This window comes from Gallus gallus, chromosome 9 (assembly GCF_016699485.2).
Source record: "Gallus gallus isolate bGalGal1 chromosome 9, bGalGal1.mat.broiler.GRCg7b, whole genome shotgun sequence".
NCBI lineage: Eukaryota > Metazoa > Chordata > Aves > Galliformes > Phasianidae > Gallus > Gallus gallus.
The window spans coordinates 9,827,622-9,842,959 of NC_052540.1; the positions used below are offsets into that span (position 1 = coordinate 9,827,622).

General features: G+C 38.4%; 1 protein-coding gene across 7 annotated transcripts in view; it reads left to right on the forward strand.

The window, feature by feature from the left end:
• ZBTB38 (zinc finger and BTB domain containing 38) overlaps window positions 1-15,338 on the forward strand; it is a 90,603-nt gene that overhangs the window by 40,740 nt on the left and 34,525 nt on the right. For 4 of the 7 annotated variants that reach the window (XM_046898646.1, XM_046898649.1, XM_046898651.1 and 1 more), the window contains exons 4-7: window positions 261-303; window positions 723-810; window positions 6,420-6,489; window positions 7,497-7,569. The gene's annotated coding sequence lies outside the window, so the exon portion shown is untranslated. Of the gene's footprint in view, window positions 1-260; window positions 304-722; window positions 811-3,325; window positions 3,484-6,419; window positions 6,490-7,496; window positions 7,570-13,082; window positions 14,666-14,833; window positions 14,911-15,338 lie in introns of those variants that run through there. The other 3 variants (XM_046898650.1, XM_046898652.1, XM_046898648.1) reach the window with 3 other exon arrangements.

Sequence of the window (15,338 nt, forward strand, 5' to 3'; positions counted from 1 at the left end):
GTGAGCTGGAACAGTTCCCACATGCTGTGTGGGGTGCACATTGCTATTGCTTCTTGTGTTACCATGTGGCAAACTGCTAACCAACAGGATAAAGAGTCCCTAAGATTAAAAGTGATAGTCACTATTGTGCATATCATGGTCTGGATTTTTATATGGAATGCAATTATTCACAACTTCAAAGTGGCTACTCCTGAATTGTCTTTAGAGGAATAAGGCCTTTCTCAGCTTTTGAGATAAAAGGTGATTTTCGTTTATTTCAGGCCTGAATTCATGCTTTGATTTCTGAGCAAGCAGTGAAAAATTGTAAGTACCAGTAACAACAGTTCCGTTCAATACTGGACAAGAAGTATAAAATAGGTCATTTTCTTTCACTGTCATGTTAGTAGCTGATTTCAATATTACCATTTCTGTTGTATTTACGGATTTGTTTTTAGATTTTTTAATTTATCTGTTAGCACCCTTGTCTGAAGATATCAACATTGTGTAGTGAAAAGAAGGAAAAAAATAATTGAAACGTGGTTGTCCATGCATATAAAATTATCTGTTCATTGTTCAGTTCTAATGATTGCAGGAAGTAACTCAACAGCAGTTAAATTTCAGATGTCAGATCCTTAATATTTTAGAAATTACATCGGTTTTGGTAATATGGTGAATTAAATTGTTCTCTTGTTTTTCAAATTTGACCTTATTGCTTTAATGATGTAGATTTTTTTTTTTTCCAGAATCTGCCTAGCAACAAAAGATGCTCTCTCGCCCTCTAGTGGAAGATAATAACATCGTTGTTTTTCCTTTGCATCTGTAAACCATCAGGTAATGCAATCAGAGGCTGAAACCTTTTCCCAGCAAGAATATACGATAATTTGTTTACTGTACGGCATAAATGTAATATGAATACTGTTGTAATGGGATATTAATGTTTTTTTTCTGCAAGTGCACTGTTTTTAAAGTGATCCTAAATGACATGAATTAGATATCTACACACATTTTTAAATAACAAAAAAGGCCCAGTAGCTGATATTAAAAAGAAGTTCTAATCACAGAAGTAATATACAGCATCTTTTGAACATAGAAGCAGCTTGCATGTTGGTATTTGCCAGTCTGATCCCAGATACAAAAAGCACGCGCCCAAATGATAAACTTCATTTTAATCCAAATGCTTGCAGTATTTCTGATGTTCACCTTAAGGAGACTGACAGAGTACCTGGATGCAATTTATACATGTGTCATTTTCAGAATCAGATGTTCCAATCTACTGATTTGTGTCAGTCTCCAAATAAACAATTTTTTTAAGAACACCATAAACATCTTCCCAGCAAACTGTATGTAAGTGCAAGCTGCTCATGTAAGTAATGATTCACAGGATTAAGTCTATAACTAGGGGAGTAGAAATACCTCCTGTGTATTACTGACTGAACTTCCCAAAGAGTGCCTAAAATTCCTCCACTTCTAGTTTCCAAAATAATCAGACCACCATTTCTTGACTAGATTACAGTTTTCAGTGCAAAGATGATCTTATTCTGCTCCTGAGCTGTTGTGTAGCATGATTTTTTTCTTTTGCAGTTTTATTATCCCACTTTCTCAATGAATATTTTTCTTTCCCTTCCTTGTTGCTATGCAAAACTTCACCCAGGTGGGTGTAGCAGATGCCAGTCCAAGGGAATCTGACAGGAAATATGCATGTAGTTAACTTCACAGCCTACATGCATCTCGCAGGGAGAGGGGCTTTCTGCACCTGCATTGCTGCTTTGCACCAAATGTGTCACTGTCAGCACTTTTAATTCATATTAATTTTGGTTTGTGTGTTTCTTGTTCTTGCCACATGAAAGAGTAACAAAACTACTTAACAGCAGCTGGGTGACAGTTCTGGGTTGCCACTGTCTCACTCAGGTACCCATAGAAAGTGGATCTCTCACCAAGGAGGAAAAGCTTTCATTTTCTTCCATGAGGTGTGGCCCCAAGGAGACACAACTCTGCGGTGCAATGAGTCACTTAAGTTGTAACTGCTGTAAGCAGCACAGGAACTTTGCCTTCTCTGCTTTGAAGAGCAGGGTGAAAACAATGTGTTAAGATACACAGGTTGCTCAGAAAGTAATGCCTCTTATTTATTTCCATGGAAACTCCATCAGATACAAAGAGTACAATAACACTATTTGATAGAGGAAATTCTTAGCTATAAAACAGTTTTTCAGCGTGGTCACCACCATTTGCCATGCATTTTTGCTAGTGATGAACAAGAGCTTATACGTGCAAAGAATAGTAAAGGTTTCTGTAGAAACATCAACCAGAAAAGGAAAGTCCAAGAAGGAGTGCCTTCCCCAGTGAGCAACACACGCAGGCTAGTAACAGTGAACAAGGAGAAGGCTGAGGGATTCAACAACTTTTTTGCCTCAGTCTTCACTAGCGACTGCTCTACACACAGCCCTCAAGCAGATGGGTCTGAAGATGGGAACTGGGGGAGTGTTGTCCCTCCCTCTGTAACATCAGGTTCACAACCGCCTGAGGAACCTGAACATCTGTATGTCTATGGATCTTGATGAGATGCATCCCAGAGTCCTGAGGGAATTGGCTGATGTAGTCGCCAAGCTACTCTTGAGGATATCTGAAAAGTCATGGCTGTCATGTAGAGTCTCTGGTGACTGGAAAAATGGCAATATAGCACCCATTTTAAAGAAGGTTAGAAAGGATGACCCAGGGAACTACCAGCCTGTTAGCTTCTCCTCATTGCTGGGGAAGATCATAGAGCACATCCTCCTGGAAGCTATGCAAAGGCATATGGAAGAGAGGGAGCTGATATGGGATAACCAGCACAGCTTCACCAAGGGCAAGTCCTGCCCAACCAACCTTGTTGCTCATTCATTGAGTTCATTTATTGTTTCGGGTGCAGTGTCTTTCTTTCAGGCTTAGGCAGCACATTTCTGTCTGGGGATCTGCTCTAAGAAGGCACAGGGTCATAGACACATAGCTCGTGTCATTTGTGACCTGACAGCTCCCTGAGTTTGTATTTACAATTTATTTATTGACGGGAACTTAACAGAAACGTAATGAGAATCTAGAATTAGCATTACTGAGGCTGTCTGGAAGGAACAGCCACCACACGTTCCCGCCCACAAGACCAGCACGGCTCCTGCACTCCGCTGCCTCTCCTCCCGCGGCTGCCACGGGAGCTGCTTCTCCCCGCAGCGGCTCTGCTCTCCTCGTAGCCGTGCTGAGAGAGCGACGGCTTGTCTTGCTCCCAGCAAACACAAAACCGCCCCAAACCACACATTCAGCGCAGCGAAACGGGCGTGAGCTCTGACGGCGGCCTTCCCTCGCCGCAACGGGAGCTGCTGCGCCCCGCCCTCACGGCCGCGACATGGCGGCGGCGGATGCGGGCGGGCCGGGCTGCTCGGAGGCAGCGCCCCGGGACGGCCGGGCGCGGAGGTGGCTCTGCGAGCCTTGAGCAAAACAGCGGCCCGTACTCGAATCGCACGTCGTGGGCCTTGGGTGCGTTCGTTGAATTATTTAGTAACGATTCTCAGTTTTCTAATGCTTCTTTTCAACAAAGCCCCTCTGAAAATGATGCTACTTCAGAAGTAGCAAACTATTAAACACGATTTTTAAAATTTTCTGTATTAATTTTACCACTGATGTTTTCGTATGTGATTTAAGTAAGGCCGCTGTAGCAAATGTCTCTATCCTTGGCATTCTATACAGGGTTGCTGCACTGAAGAACAGCTGTTAACGTTTACTGAGTATGTTCTGTAGACACAATCCGTAGTGCTTTGCAGATGATTATACACATATTGTTGCACAAACAATACCATTTACGTCACAGAGAAGGCAGTAGGCACGCTCAGAGCAGACTGCTGAGAAGACTGGAAATAATGAGCTAGTTCTCTGTTCCCATTTTGGTGGCTTTTTGACCCAAAGAGCGGACAGTGCTTGATAGGCAGGTAACACGATAATCCTGGGCCTCTGAAGGGGTTACAAGCTGCGTGCAGTGAGCCTCAGAACCTCTGGTGCTTCCCCATCATTCTTAGGAAACTATCCGTGGTTTCGGTACTCACTGAAATACACCTGGCAGCTGTTAGAGCAGTGCGTTTCTCGCTGTCACCTGCACTATTCTGAGAGCGTAGAATACAGCATAGGCAGTGTATGTCTGACCTTTATGTCAAAATCAAATGGCCCGATCTTGCTCCCTGCAGTTCTTCTGAGGACATGGGAAAGCTTCTGCATCTCACCACTGACTTTGTCCTCACTTTATAAGAAAAAAAAAAATGTGGGTTAACTAGTACAAATACTAAATGATGGGATCTTCATTTTCAACAACAGTACAGAACCAAGTGTAATCTTACTCTTTGCATAGCCAACTGCACAGCTTCCTTACCATTTGTAGAGTCAGAATTGAGCCCCTTGGCCTGATTCTGCCAGAAGCTCTCCTCTCAGCAGTTCAGATAACTGTTCTCACCATATCATTTGTCAGACCAGGGTTTTGCCTTACACAAGAGCAGTAAGAAAATTCATCAGCTGATTGCCAAGTCGTGCTTTCTGTGGGAGAGCACAATGAAAGCAAACAGCTAATAAATCTTTCAAACACAAATTATTTTAACTAATTTCACCCTTGGTTTCATTTGCCACTTACTAAAGTTCACTGAGAAACAAAAACAAATCTCCTACCCATCGACAGAAAATACTTCACGAAATGCTTTATTTATAGTAAGTGATGGGATTAATTGGAAAGAAGCCTGGATTCTTGTATATGCTAATGATGAAAACACCCAATAAGTCCTCAGAGGCTTTCAGGAAAGACAGGTTTCATTATTGGCTATCACATAGTCCACAACCAGTTAATGGATGACCCTTGTCCTGCCCTGTACTCACCTTGGGCCCTAATGATGGAGAATATTTTTTCTGGATATTTTTGTTTGTTTGTTATGTTTAGAGAGTGTGTGTTAAGTTGCTGCCTGTTTCAGGTCTCGTGTTTTGGAGACTTACTAGCTTTTTAATATCTGTGTAGCTCTTTCTGAACTTCTGGCTTCATTAAGATGTATCAATTTTAATGCCTAAAAATTGAGGTGCTAATGACTTCGGATGCTTTGATAGCAGTAGTGTATTCACATTTTTCACTGTGTGTATGTTTTTAGTGCAGTTAATAACTTATTTGCTTACAGTAAGCTGGAGTGGCCTGCAGCTGCTCCACTGCGATCCGTGGGTGTTCAAGCTCTGACACCAGCCTGGCTATGCTGTAGCCTCGAGGCTACGTGGTGTGTGTGGACATTTTCTACCACAGTTATCTGGCTCTGATAGCATCACATTAGTCAGAACAATGAGGAGGCCGAAGGAAAGCTAAAATTTAAGCTTTAAGGATCTGACTCATTCAGTTTCTGGCACAAGGAGGTGCAAATTGCACTTCCTGAGTTTGCAGCACACCTAGCAAACCTCAATTACATACCAAATACACTGCTGTGAAAAGGCCTGCTTGCTGCCTCAGCGTGTGCCCATCTTAACTCATGTGTTGTTGCTTCCTATTACTAATTTTAATGTCTGTAGCAGCTGCTGGGAGGATGTTGCTGAAAGGTGGCTTCATGGTGTTGCTCTTCTCACCAGCTCTGCAGCCTTTACTCACTGCCACTCATAGCAGGCATCTTGAAATAACAGCATCCTGATGATCAGTTGAAAAGGGGCATGACAGGCATAGGACCCCCATCCTCTCTGCCCTTACCTTGACGATAGGTAGGGTACTAACACAGTTAACTAACAGGTACTAACAATTGTGAACCCAACTCGTGATAAGCAGCTTGTTGCATCGTTTTGTTCTTTGAAGTAGTAATAAACTTGTTTCTGAGATATGTTTAGAACTGGAAATCTGTTCCATCAATCAAAATAATTCTGTTACCCTAATTCCTTATAATATCAAAGAGTACCCAAACCTGACCAGAGTTCTGGTGTCTGGCTGAAAGCATGGTGCAGCCCCTTCCAGGCCACAAGGACAGTGCGAGAAATGTCAGCAACATGCATTGTGTTGTAGCAGTGCACATCAGATTCAGCTTATGTTGTGCATACAGATAGCCACAAGATATGCTTAGTTAGAGGAACCAGCAAAAGGAAATTTTGTTTGCAAATTTCTGGTGGCTAGGGCAAAGGAGGAGCTTTCTAGGGCAATTTGGAGAAGATGGCATGCATGTCTTACAAAGTGCCCTTGTGCTGTACACAAAATGTTCTGGGCCAGATTAGGTGGATGCTGTCTTCTATACTGACTGCACAGTTGCCACTGGTAGTGAACATGAACAAAGCAAGGCAGCTAACTTTTCAGGACTTTCATAGACATCTACTTTGTTGTCAATCTACAACTTGACACAAAAATTGTCAAAAATATATAGAAATTTAAGGTTGATTCGTGTACATTTTCCAGGCCATTTATATTTTTTGTCCACATTCAGAATTCACTGTGTGCATCTGAAATTCTGGAAAGTGACGATGAGAATCCCAGAGAGGAATTTTTCATTAAAGGTGAGTTAATTCTTCAATTTTCTTGTTATTTGTACGTCTTTATTTCTTCATCACTTAGAAGGTGTTCTTCCCTGGAAAAAAACCTGAAAGCTATATTTCTCCGTAAAAATGGCAAAGATCCAATCTTAGATATGATGCAAAGAGCTGACTAATAAGAATGGATAGTGCTGATTCCAGAGGTGTGCTTGCTCAATCACATCTTTCATCTTGCTTATCTATGCATACCTTACTGAATGCCATGACTTTGTAAAAATCTCTCAAACTCTTTCCCACTGGGTGTTTTTTCCCTATTATTTCTCATATTACTTCATATCATTGTTATGATATTAACTTATATTATGGAAGAGGATTTCTTTCTAAACATTTTTGTGCTTTTCTAAGAAAATTTTGAAAAAGTTTTGAAGGTTTGTCCTTGAGCTAGTTAAGCTAGGGACAGATATTCATGTCATAAAAATACTGACAGAAAAAAATGCTTTTTTTTGTGTGTGTGTGTGTATTCTACCTGGTAGAATAAGGATTTTTATACAATTTCCAGGCAGGAATCCAAGAAAACATATTGGGAACCTGAAGAGTATTGAGATACTGATAGTTTCCTTCCCAAATATTGATAAAAAATTGGACAATGAATGTATGTGTTCTCTTTTCAGTAAAAGTGTATCAGAGCAGCACAACTGTGTGTAATATGCCCTGGCTACTAGCAGGGATTCTCATTAACACAATAATCAAGAGCATTACATTTTAAGTAAGAGCATCTGAGTTTTGTTACTTTTTCTATGAAATGTCAAACAAGTAAAGTAGTCCTATGAGGTTATCAGATTAATAAAAATGTTTGGATCTGTTTATTGCTATTATTGTTCTGAATTAATGTAGGTTTTGTAAAGACATTGTAAAAGCCTAGAGAAGGGCCTGCATTCTAAGTATGTAAAGATATGCTAGGCATTTTGGGTTTTTTAAGTAACTTCTTTATCTTAGCTTCTCTTTAATTTCCTTTGCTCCTTCTCTTACAGTGAGCAGTATATTAACAGAAAGACAGACACATAAGTATGAACTACTCCAGTTTTAACAGGGGCAAAATACAAGGTAGGATAATTTTTCTTAATGTGCAATCAAATTATATAATATTTCTGTAATTATGAGATCAGAGTGATTGTACTGTTGAAATAGATATTACCTCTTAAAAAAAAAACACAAAAATCAACAAAACAGCAACACAAAATTAAATCATGTATTCCAAATAAAAGCCTCTACATGAAATCCTTAAAAATACAGAGATGAATTACAGTTTGTGTGTCACTGCCAGAACAAAAATAGCCATTAACCTACAACTTCAAAAGAATAGGAACATATCAGTTTATTCTTCTTAGTAGTAAGAAAAACTTTATGAAGAATGTACTTCTACATTTTAATGGTGTGGGATGTATTTGAAAATTACTTTTTTCATTCTTGAATGAGTTTGCTCCTGAACACTTGACTACATACTTGTCTTTAAGTATTGCCCTAGTAGGTTAATAATTATCAAATCTTCCTATTACTAATTTCAGAAATTTTTCATTCTCACAATTGAAATTCACTGTATTCCTGTACTCTTTTTTTTTTTTTTTTTAACTGTGAAACTTCTCCAAACGATATTCATAAATTTTGGAATAGATTATTTGTTCAAAACCAAGATACTTCTGAATGTGATCATTAATGATTATTAAATTTTACCTTTACTTAGGAACGTTTTTTCTCATAAGTCCAAGTTAAACTGGGACATAAAACTCAGCGTGAATTACTAAAATTCTATTCTCAACCCAGTCCTGTTGTCCTGTCCTGTCCCACTGCAACCATCAATAACCCCTTTTGCATCAGTGGAGGACGGGCCATCACTTTAGCAGGAAGTATGTATGTACGTGCATTTATAAGTGCATTTATATTTGAATATACATGTATATACATCAGCATATATGTATGCATATACGTGTCCCAAAATTGAGGAGGTTTACTTCTACGGATAGTCAGATTAAAAACTCCAAATGGAATCTGAGATGCTTGTGAAGTTTAGCTTCATGTATAGTGAACGCTGCTCATGCAGGAACGGGTTTCACTTTCTATCTTATTCTGTCTTGACAATTTTAAGGCATTGAAAGATTGGAAAATCTGCAAGATGAAGACTTTTATTCTATACTAGGTTCCATAGAACATACAGGAAAATACATAAAACAGGAACATGCTTCACTTATGGCAAAGGGCTACAGAAAATTTCCCGGCAAACCAGAAATTTTCCTAAAATAATTTCCTAGAATTTCTTAGAAAAACATCATTATGGCATTGGGTGATATGCAGTCTAGACATTATAAGATGTAATGGAATTGTTATGGTAGAGCCCATGAAGTGTTAGTTAGAGAAACTGCTAAATTAGAGTAATCTAGCTCTTGGTGTCTGCTGGGATGATCCCAGTATTGCTCTTGGTTATTCTGTGAGTTGAATAGTCTACTGGATGAGGACGACTCAAAGTGGCTTAAAACTTTTGACCAGCTGGATGTATTGTGCTCAGTACACCCCAAAATGTGATCTGCCCTTTTGGCTGCCAGGACACACTGACGTGTGTTAAGCCTACTGTCAACCAGCACCTCTCAATCCTTGGGAATGACTGATCATTTCCTCTTAATGATCCTTCTGTTTTTGAATTCTACCTCCTAGTAGCCACCTTATACCAAAGCACAGAACTGAAGTTCCCATTAAGAGCCAGATGGTATTACTGAAGGCTGTATGCAGCTGCTGCTTGCAGTGGGCTTGAAACTGTGCTTGAGTGTATTGGAGGAAGAGGCTGACATGAACAGGCTCTGTGGTTCCATTACAAGAGCTGTGAAAATTCACAAACTGAAATTTTACAATATGCCTGCGTACTCACGAAAATGAACATGCAGATCTAAACTGCAGATAAGAAACTTAAACTACTGTTTCATTTTGCCTATACATAGGAAAGGACCAACTGATGAACAAATGACTAAGCAAAGCATATATATAGTTATTTATGCATATAAAGTTGACTTTCTAGTGCCCCTGACAACCACAGGAAACAGTGGTTTAATTTTACAGTCTATTCTGCCTGTTCTAGCAAGAACAACAGAAGTTTTCTGCATATTTAGTCTATACTTTAAATGAGATCATTCCTCTATGCAATAAATGGAAGATGGAGTGCCTGCTGTATATATATATATACATATATATTTATTGGTTTCCCTCGATGCAGAAAGGCAAGTACACCTGCAGTGTCAGTCCCTACTATATTTATAAACATAAATTTCCTGTACTGTGTGTTTTCACCCAAACCTTTTGCAGCATATGTAGAACATTTCAAAGCATGTTCACATTATCTCCACGTTCTCAAAGATCACGTATTACAGAGATTACATGTCACCTTCTTACACCATGCCGATTCAGTAAGGAGATGCTGACTGTGCCCCATCTCTATATTTACCACACATGTACAGAAGCATTCTGCTACTGACTAATTATGTAAAATCTAGCTACACAGTTTTAGCAATTCAGAAATTATACCTAGTACCTTTGCTTACAGTTTACTGTTAACTTACAAAGGACAACAGTCTGTCTTTAGATGTAATAAAAATTAGGCCACTGTGTTCTCAGAAGTGGCTGTGTTAGCCAGGAAACATGTCTGTGGTGTCTTATGGCTAACACTTCAGCACCAACAAGCTATGAGCAAAATGAAAGCATGTGTCACAGTTATTGTCAGACTTCTGAAAACAGGCTCTCAGGTTATCTTACTGCTTTGGAAATGCTTAAACTGTGTTTGTGTACCCAAGTTCTACCTTAACTGATGCTCTCATAGGAAAAGCTGAAATTCTGAAATACTTTTTTTGGTTGGTCTTATATTCTCAAGTATTAAATTCAGTCTTCTTCAGTCATGAGTAAATACAAGGAGCATCCACTGAAGATGTCTGAAAATCAAGCACAAAATTAACTGCAGATTATCTCAAGGAAATCCATCTTGTAAGTTAAAACACTTCAGCACCTACATTTAAATGAAAATAAGAAGACACTGAGGGAGGCACTGAAAATACCAGAAATAAAAGACCCCAAGACAGCTAATCATCGACAGAGAACAGATGCTTACAGAAGAATAGTTTCAAAGACTTACTGCACATAACATTTGTATTTTTCCCATGTGCTATTTTTTCACATTGATAAGAAAAAGCAGTGTCCATTTTGCAAAATTAGCAAAAGCAATTTGTCTTTATGAAATGAAAAATCATACCCTGCTGACAAAAATAAAACAAGATAAAAAATCATAAACATTATTCAGAACTGTCCACTACTTGGATGTTTTAAAGCAAGCAAACATTCAGAGTAGCTTATGTCATACTTAGTGCTAGATAAATGCCATCATGAATATACCTTAGTTATCTAGTAAGTGTAGTACTTGTGAAAGACTCTAGAGTTATGGTTTTGGAGGCCAAAATGTTTTAGCTATTTGGGTTATTGTATTGCAGGCTTATTTCACTGCAGTACTGGTTTTGACTGGGACAGATGTAATTTTCATCATAGGAGTTTGTAAGGTGCTATGCTTTGGATTTGTGACCAAAACAATGTTGGCAACAAAGGAATATTCTAGTTAGTGCTGAACAGAGCTTTCACAGTGTCAAAGTCTTTTCTGACTCTCATGTTGCCCCGCTGGTGAGGAACCTGGGGACGTAGCCAGGACAGCTGATCCCAACTGACCAAAAAAGATGTTCCATACTATATGATACTGTGCTCATCAATAAAAGCTGAGGAATAAAATGGGGGAATGGGAGTAGAATATGCTTTACAGGTTCTGCTACGATACTCTTCTAACCATGAGAACCAATGCAGCAAATTTAAAGGTTACAGTAAAATCAGATAACAAATGTGTGCAGCCAAAGACCTCTTATTGTGAGTAGCTGTTAACTGTGCTTGTGGTTAGGGGAGAAATAGCATCAAGCTCACTGTGCAAAGTATGATATCTTTGTTTTGTTTTCTTTTATTGGACCTGGGAGCTGGCTTTACAAGTCATGAGTGTGCTCAGCAATTCATCAGAAGGAAAATGCTCTGTATTACCACATACAGAAAACGTAGTAAAACCATCCCTTCATACAGTTGATTTCATTTTTATTATTTCAAGTACGTTGCTAGTACAATAAACAGTCTGAAAATGATCTAAAATGAAGAAAGGCATTTAATGTTTTCTCATGTGCCATTGAACTACTCTGCTGTTCCATGTCTGTGACTGATGCCATCTGTTACACAGTACAAGCACTTGAATGAGAACTTCACAGTTTGTAGTTTAGATGATCTTTGGGATACAGGGAGCAGGTGGGAGAGTACTCTGCCTTCGATGGTACTTAACCAGTGTCTTGATGTGTGCTGTGCTTTGCAGTATTCACTGCTTACTCAGTGAAACAGTACTACATCATCACTCATGCGCATGTTATTACAAAGCCTAAAGCTATTTGTTACTAAGAGAAGGCATACAAGTAAGACCAGAAGACATAATCAAAAAAGAACCTTCTTGTCCAACTGTGCTGGAAACTTTTGACAGAATTGTTGGAATTTGTTTTAATTTGTTTGCTGCAATTGTTTCAAATTTAGTTTTTACAGTCATCATTGTAATTATGCTTTTTCTGCAGAAAAGGAAAACACGCTGGCCATTTAAACAGCTCAAATAAAAAGGTCATAAAAACTATCATTATTCTTGGACTACAAATGAGTTTCAATCTTCTACTACTTTTTGTGATAGCTGTCGGAAGACATCCTGATAATACTGTTTTAAATTTTTGTGGTTGTTGTTGTTCTGTTGTTTGCACAATGCTTCAGTTTTGTGGTTTATGGTCTGCAAAACAAAGATCTGCAAACCAGTAGGCAAAGACTTAATTCATTTACTGACTACATCACAGTAATGACATAGCAACTGTTCGGTTTACTGAGTTAGGTGACTGATCCCAGGTGTCAAACTCTAGCGCTTCCACCTCAAAAAATAAAGTCATGCCAGCACTGAAAACAAACAAGAAAGTCTCAGATACTGCTGCACAAAGTGTTACTATGACATTGGCTAGAACTTAAAGGAAGCTGAACTAGTTAACAGCTTTCAGATTCTTGTTACTATGACTATGCATTTATTTAACTCACTATGAACCAAGATCAAGCAGAAGACTGAGTATGAGAAGGCATGTGAAAATGCTGCACATCTGTCAAAAGAGAACCAAAATAGAGTTTTATTTTAAAATAAATGAAAGCTTTCTTTCACTGGGTTGTAGGAAAAGCAATGATTATAGAGAATAGAGGAGAATCTAGCTGCATGCAACTGAACTTAGACGGGTAAATAAAGCTGGGATCACAGCTTTTCCAAATGTAAAGTCAACTTGCAGTGGTATCAGAATTGCTTTCAATGTTGGTAAAGATATAAACTATTTGGTCTTTACTCATTACATTTAGAACAAGGAAGTTTTATTAAGGCTTTAGTGAACTGCAATCATTTTGTGAATGTCTCAGCTTAACATGTGAATTCTAAAATCCTTTGAAATTAACAATACAAATTGGTATTTATTTATTTATTTTTACAAATTCTTCAGGTGCAGATATACTGTTTATTTTGTATCAAATTATTCCAACTACTGAGAAATTACTGTGGTGCTCTGTTTAACCAGTCTACAGAATAGTGTCTTCACCATCACAAAAGGTGAGGGAACATTGCTAACAAAGTCTAGCCTATAAAGTATGCTAGCCTGCACAAGTAAGCATGGGTAATGATGACAGTTTTTTTTTGGCGTATGCTAAGGAATTACAAACAATTCAATAGTCCAGATGTTTGTTTTGCCAATAGACAGAGTCAGCAGGAAGGACACAGACAGCAAGTTAAAGAATCGAGTTCATCTTTACTTACATTTAAAGTAATTAAATCATAAGTGAAATGATACACCAAGAATAAAACAAAAGAAGGCAGTGCACCTAACCATTACTACATAAGATGAACTATAGTGATTAATAAAGATATATCACCAGTTGCCCTAATACTTTACCGTCATCCGGTTGTTGCGGAGTCCCAATTCCAGCGAAGATTTGTAGAACCTTTCCTGGCAAATGGGAGGTCCTCCACTGTCTTAGAAATAATACCTAATCAAACGTCCGTGGCTCTTGACCTTCTGGCAGACCAATTCATTCAAATGAGAAATGCAATTTTTCAACATCATGTGGTTTTTTGTTATTTGTTGGTAGAAGAAGGGGGAGTTTGCAGAACATTAAATGAATCCTATTTTTACCTACAAATTGATGACAATGGAAAAGTGGTAAAACAAATAATAAAGGAAATGAAAAGGCTAGCACGTGTACCTATCCAGATGTGGAAAGGTTGGGAATTGGATATGTTTTCATGGCTGCTAGGGGGACCATGGGTTAAGCGTGCACTTTTCTTTCTTCTTTGCGCAGCCACTGTTTTTTATTCCATGTTTAATTCCCTGTTTTATGCAACTAATTAGATGCGTTTTAAGAGGAATGCAAATCATAGCCATGACTAATGAGCAGAAGTTAACTGAGGCACAAAAAGAGAGGCCTTTTTGTCTAATGCCTATGTCTAAGAGTGTATTTAACAGGAGATATATTATGAAGGTTGTGGTTTATCTTTAGGTCAAAGGACTGATAGAGGTAGTAAAGCCTGAACAACAGGCCTTGAAATGAAGCTGACCTCTAGATGAACCTGACGACCAAATACTATGCTGCACGTGCAACGCAATATTTATCTATTTCGCTGTTTTAACATGAATATATATATATTAATGCTAGTCTATAGAGATCTATTTAATGCTTCTTGTGTAACAGTAACCAGTAGTGTATCTTTATTTAGGGGCGTGTTGCAAGGCCATGACACCAGACATCTGACCTTGTTGAGAAATATGTGGTTAAAGCCCAAATAGATAGAAAAACTCCCTTGGTTCCTCCTAGAGCCCTAGCCAGGCTTTGGATGGAATCAGATGCTTCTGCACTTGAAATTATGTAACCTTGTTTATTCAACTATATAAAAGCTGGACTCCCTTGCAATGACTTTGGAGACCTCACCGACAAATGAACGCACTGTGTTAGGACCTCCCAGTTGCCAGGAAAGGTTCTACAAATCCTTGCTGCAACTGGGGCTCCGCAGCGATTGCAGATCTGCATGATGGTAAAGTATTAGGGCAGCTGGTGATGCATCTTTCTTTATCCCTGTAGTTAATCTTATGTAGTAGTAGTTAGGTGCATTGCCTTCTTTGGTTTTATTCTTGGTGTATCATTTTACTTATTATTTTATTGCTTTAAATGTAAGTAAAGATGAACTCATTTCTTTAACTAGGTGTTTGTGTCCTCTGTACTGACCCCATCCACTGGCAGAAGAACATCCTCTGGTTGAAAGCACACACTTAGACATTTGTAAGTGCTTCTTTGTTCATGATTCTGCAAGCATAAGGTACATCCACAACTCTTAATGTTTGTAAATGCACCTTAAATGAACTCCTGTGTAGTATTTGACTGTATTTTTCATTGCACATTTTTGTACTTTTTTTATAGTCTTATTAAGGCCTGTGCTAAGTAGTCTTTCCACCACAACAAGACCCTCAGCTGTGTTATCTATATTCATGTTGGCTGATTATATACATCAGAAATTGAATTACCAGTTTTTAAATAATTAAAGAACTAAAGGAAATCAAATCTGGGGCCCACTTGCCTTTTAACATGTAATCTTTTAGGGTGTGCTTGCTTTTAACTTTTATGTACACTAGTGAAAAATAAAAATTATGTGAAAAATAAATATTTTTTAAAATAAAAGCTACTGTTCTTAGAAAAAGATTCCATAATCC